Source organism: Calonectris borealis, chromosome 3, assembly GCF_964195595.1.
Source record: "Calonectris borealis chromosome 3, bCalBor7.hap1.2, whole genome shotgun sequence".
NCBI classification, from domain to species: Eukaryota; Metazoa; Chordata; class Aves; order Procellariiformes; family Procellariidae; genus Calonectris; species Calonectris borealis.
This window is the reverse complement of record NC_134314.1, coordinates 92,587,275-92,593,274: the sequence shown is the minus strand read 5'-3', so window position 1 is coordinate 92,593,274 and position 6,000 is coordinate 92,587,275.

The window sequence follows — 6,000 nt, the reverse complement described above, 5'->3', positions numbered from 1 at the left end:
TATTTACATCTCATTTTCAAGCCATAAAATTTCTATGCTAGTACTAAAAAGGGAAGAAAGGTACAGGATAAAGATAGTATCCTTGCTATAGTTGAATTGTTTCTGGAAGAGTAGAAGTAGGTGTTGGGGACTTGATTTTTGTCCTGCTATCTTAAAAATGAATAAATATAGGTAAGATAAAGCTTGTATCTTTAAGTTGCCTAGTTAGTGTAGCAATATGTGTTGGTTCATGTTGTGAAGCCCTCCAGTTTCTAACTTAAATGAATCTGCTGCAGGGATTTAGTATGTGAAACCTGAGTTTGCAGACATTATAGATCCTTGTTAGAGAAGTTACACCTAGCTTATACTTGTAAGTAATAATGTGTCTTGATCTTTTTGTTTTTAAACATGTAGTAGAATTACAAACACATTTTCCCTTCTTCTAGTTCCTTATCTGTCCTTGCAATGATTTTCTCCTTAAAGTCCTTCTTGACAAAGTAACAAAATATATTCTCTCTCTCTCTCTCTTTTTTAATAAGCCATACTGTCCTCCATTTCTGGTAGTCAAGTTTCTGATCTTTCCAGGTTTTCAATCAGTTATTTGGGAACTCTGCTGCTGGTTTTGTTTTATAGTATTTGTATCATCTTATCCTTACTGCTTATTGGGATTTGAGTTTTATATGCATGGGATCTTTAATCACCATTTTTTGGCATCTTAACATCTTGAATTAATTTAAGCAGATGAAAGAGATCAATAGGTAAGGTCTTAAATATTCTTGATAGCCAGATGCTTCTATATTTTGCATGCAGAAATCTTCCAGCTGCTGTCAGGTTGACAAATGAACTGAGTTTTGAATGTGTCCCCTGTTTACTTTAATGGCTGAGTGTTCAGGTATTCCAATGTCTCTGCATTGAAGTGCATAGGCCTAATAGCAGGGAAGCTTCATATTTATTAGTTTAGTACATAGTTCATTTCTGTTTTAGTGCTGTCAGAAATAGTTAATTTTAAACATTTGTAAGTATCTTCAGACTTAAACTCCAAACAGAGAATCTTTTAACTGCTTCCAACTTGCACAAGGGGCGCTTGGGGGAGGAGGACCTTCTTTCAGTAGCTGGCTTTTGAACCCTAGAATTGAAAATGTAATTCTTTGTCACCTGTGTTCCCTAGAATTATTTTTTGAAGTTGCTATAAAGTTGCTATAAATCAAAACTGTCTCACCTTAGCGTGTATACAGATATTTCAGTTAGTCTTAGATATTATTGCATTATTCCAACCTTTGCAAACAAGCTTAAAAATATCTGTAGCAGTTACTATATTCTCGAATATTATTTACGGTAAGGACTGATATCAAAACACACCCTGTCCTGCTGTAGGAAGGTCTCACACTCAGAATGTACAGAGTACCTATGTGCTACGTACATATATGTTGTCACTATGTAAAGCCTTGAGATTGTTGACACATAAGTTGGAAGGTAATGCAGCATGTGGGAGCAAAATTTAAAAGACATTATAAACTATGTTATCATCATACTACTAGAATAATTGTTGTAAAATTCAAGACATTAGGTATCATAAAGATTTTATTGTTGCTTAATGAGTTAGAAATACAAAAAGAGGGAAATCCCACAGGTCTAAGCACAGCCAAAATCTCTGCCAAGGTGCAATTTGGAAAGATGCCATTTAACCTCCAGGAAAAAATCCTGCCAGAAGCTTGGACTAATGACAAAGTGTTCAGACTCACTGCCTAAATAAATAGACTTTACAGTCTATTGGATGATGACGATACATAAAAATATATTAACAAATCCCAATAATGGGATAATATCAACATCTTAGTCCTACACATGATTGAAAATAAACAGAGCACTTAACATAAGGGAACAGAAAGAAACTATCCAGCCCCTGTATTACTGTTCTTGATAGCCTGATTTCCTAGGGAAAACAGATCTATGCAGTCTTGTCTTGGTGACTGCCCTTATTTAATACATTCAGAATCCGCTGTCCACATTCAGCCAAACTTAAACAGAGATATAACTTGTCTCTAAGATTATTAAGTTTTTTCTAGGTTTGTGAAAAAGCTGGATGGATAAGGAGAAGAGAAATATAACAGTCCCAGTTTGTGCCTCCTGCATGAAAACTTTTGTTTTATTATATAAGAGAGGACTCAACCTTGGAGGGTGAGGGGTGTGGGGGTTGGAGGGGGAACTATTAAATGCCGTGAGAGCAGAAAAAGCTTCAATTGCAGCTTGCAGTCAGCTGAGACACAAATCAGTTGGAAGCCAGGCCTCACTAACTCTTGTGTATGCAAAACTCCTGATTTAGTTATATCACCATGACCCATAAAATTTCTGCTCACAGGACACAAATTTGGAAACTGTTTACTTTTCCCAGTAAATTTTTTTCTCTCTTAGTTTCTCTTTGTATAATGTAGGTTTTTTGTACTTACACCTATTAGTGCTTTTCCAGTGTCGTAGTATCCATGTACATCTAGACTAAATTCTGCTGTCATTGTCAATGCAAGCCACTGTCATAGTTCGCTTTTGTCCTGTATTGCAATTAGCGGTATAATTTTCTTTCATGACAAGCTTACATTCAAGTCTTCTTTTCATCAATAAAAAGGTGTAGCTTAAAATCTCCAGATTTCAGTTCTGAAACAGAATTTGTGACTATCAAAAGACATCATGCTGGTGTCTTCTGGGGAAGGAAGGCTGGATTCTGATGTACAGTGATTTTCTTTGTAAAGTTTTTCTGTGTCTGTCATTGTAATGCTAGTTGTCGTCAATCTGTCCCAGACTTTCTAACATGGAGGATGTATTGCTTTGCTTTGCTTCAGGTTACTGGCACAGTCTTGAAAAAAAAAATTCTAAAAAACTACTAGCTAAAGAGGAAGTGTGAGAGGGAGAGATGAAAGGGGAAAGGCTTTACATTTTCTCTGTTAAGTCAGATCTGCCAAAATCCTTGGATTGCAAAGTTGACAATGATTTTCTTTTGGTGTCTTCTTAATTTCTCTTGGGATGCAATATATAATCTTACTGAAATACCTTTGATTGGTAGCAGAGCCTAACAGGGGTTTATGAGTGAGATATGTAGTATCATCCATGGACTTGCAAAGTTTATAATTTAAACTAAAAAAAATTGGGAAAAAAATGAAATAGTCCCATAAAATACCCTCACCACACCTGCCCTTGCAAAGAACAGCTGAATGTTGCCTTAGGTTCTGTATATTTCAATGAAATTGAAAGTTGCTGCTGCCACCCAGGCACCTTCATGGTGGTTCCCAGCTGCAGCAGCACTGGCTACTTCCTTTTCACATTTAATGCTTTGTCTGGACCCAGGAAAACAGCTGTGAATTTCTGGAACAGAGTTTCTTTAAGGAAGGGATTCCTGTTCCTCACTATGTATGAGGTTGCACTTCTAAGTTACAATTTTAAAAATGCTGACAGGGAGGGTAGGGCTTCAGTCTCTGGATGAGTATTTGAGGCCAGAATTTTCTTTTTTGAAACTAAAGTTATCTTCAAATCACACTTTAATTAAAAAAAAAACCACCACAAACAGCTAATAATTTGCAGCAGTGGTAACAGATTAAAGCCAATCAGAAGTACCCAGTTTTAAAGGAGTTTTCTTTGAACATTTCTTTACAAAACTTCCTCTCAGGCATCAGAGCTATACTGATAGTGGAAGTCAAGCATAAAACATTGTCGTGTTGCTTTTCTGTAAAGAAAACTAAAGCAAATTAGTAAACATAAATAAGGTGTTACTACTAGTGTATTCATTTGCATAACTTGCAGGGCTCCTAAATCAGTTTGTAGCTGGCTTCACGTTTTAACCCAAGAGAACATGAAATTCAGCTTTCATGGCAAGAATGATTGTAGGTGACATTCACAACTTCTCTTCTGAAGGAACCCACCAAGAGCTTGGGGCCAGCCCAGTTTTTTTCCTCCTTGTCCTTCATACAGCAAAAAGCAGCAGCCATGGCCAAAAGTAACTGCTGAAAAGGATATACTGTGGAAATCTCCAAGCTCTTGAGGATTCATAGAAAAATTGTTTGGTGAATATGACTAGAAGATGAGTTAGCTGTCTGTCTTGTTAGTTCTTTTTTTAAAAAAACCAGCTATCCCTGTTCTGATCTTTTTTCATCCTACTGATGTTTATCGATACACCAGTACTAAAAGTGAGATAGATTTCTTGCTCACGTACGTGTTTGAATACAATTCAAGATGGAAGAGTAGTCTGAGACACAGAAAAAGGATCAGTTCCCAGAAATAATGATCTCCTAGAACTTCTACAGTCTTCATAATTTCCCTAGGCATGAGTGAATTCACAGCTTCTGTAATGTGTGACTTTTTGAAGAAGACGAAGTAAAATATAATTGAAATTTAAATAAAGCCAATGCTAAAGCTTACTGCTTTGTGTGCTAATGCAGCAGCAGTCTGCATTCTTTTTGCAGCACACGCTTCAGTGCTACTGTAGTCAGATATCTGCCCTGGAAAAATTTTAGAGATTTCTCAGGTGGAATACCTACCTTTAAATTTTCTTATAGCTTTTGTAAGCGAACCTCATATCTACTATTCAAATGACTAGTTGAAAAGTGAAAGAGATGTCTTGTTGATAAATATTGCTGTGTGGTGTGAGGCATTGGTTTTATGTATAATTCTGGCAGCTGGTAGATTTCAAATGTGAGAAACTTGGCAAGTTCAGCACAGGATAATCTTCAAACTGCGAGTAGCTTGGATGAAGCCACAGGATGAAATAAAAACAAGAATGACTTTTTTAAAAAGTGTTTCATCTGCATTCACCAAATGTAAGAAAACAGTGACAATTTTTTCTCTGATGTTGACAGTGCAGTTCAGTGCCACCAGCTAGAGCTTTGCTTACAAATAGAGTGCTCACATAATAGAGCACTTGCAATTTTGCCTATTTGTAGATACAGCTTTCTGAATAGAGAACATTTCAATAATGGTTTCCAAACTAACATAAATGAAGGATGAGGTCCTTTCTTTTTGGATTTCCAAAGTTGCGTTGTTATTTATTCATATTAGGGTAGTGCCTCCCATAGACCCTGCTGTGCCAGTCACTACGCAAACTCAGCATAAGAGGTTTGTCAGTTGCCAGAGAAATAGTAGTCTGAATTCAGTACTGCAATGGAACTGCTTCGCTTACTCATTGCCTGGGAAGTAATTTTCTTATTTTTAATGAACCATATTAAAATAGGGCCTAGAAATCTTAATCACAGCAGGAGAACTGGGTAACAGTCCTTGCTACAGGGCTGGCAGGGCACAGTGAAGGCCAGTGAGCTGAGGGGGGCACACAGCTGGCAGGGCAGGGTCCCCACCAGCCAGGGCCCACTGCCCACAGTGCCTGGGCAAGGCGGGCCCGTAGGCTGTGGTCAGGTTCAGCCAAGCCTAGATCATCAGGCAAACGCCCAGTGATGAGGCAGGTCTAAGGTCAAGACAGCCCAGGGTTGGGATCAAGAGGGTCCATGGTTGTGACAGAGCTGGATAGCCCAGCTCAGGCAGAGACTAGTGGCCCTGGGCTGGGCTTAAATAGAGCTCCTGGGCCCATGGGCAGAGGTGTGTGTGGAGTCCCCAGGTGAGGCTGGTCAGGCCTGTTAAGGCTTATTAGTGCACTAGAGGCCCTGACGAACTCTTTCAACGTTTAAGATGGGAAGATAGAGTTGTTACAAGATGTACTTGGAGATGCCATGGAGAGGTAATGTAGTAAAAGGCAGAGAAAATAATGTTTTCATAACCCAGCTGTGTGAACAGCTGCATCTTGTCTGATTTTATCTTTTTAATGAAAAGATCTGAATGGTATGTAAATAACGGAAATTGCTGCGAACCCTCCATGTATGCACACTCAGTACGTTGCAGGAGCTGTCATGGTAGATGAGGAAAATGAGTATCGAGAAGTGGCATTGCAGACAAGACTGGAAGGGTTTTGTTTTAGTTTGTCCATAATGCAGTGTGAAAGATAGCATGAATGTGTTTGTGGAGGAAAAGGTAAATAAGCAATGGAAATGA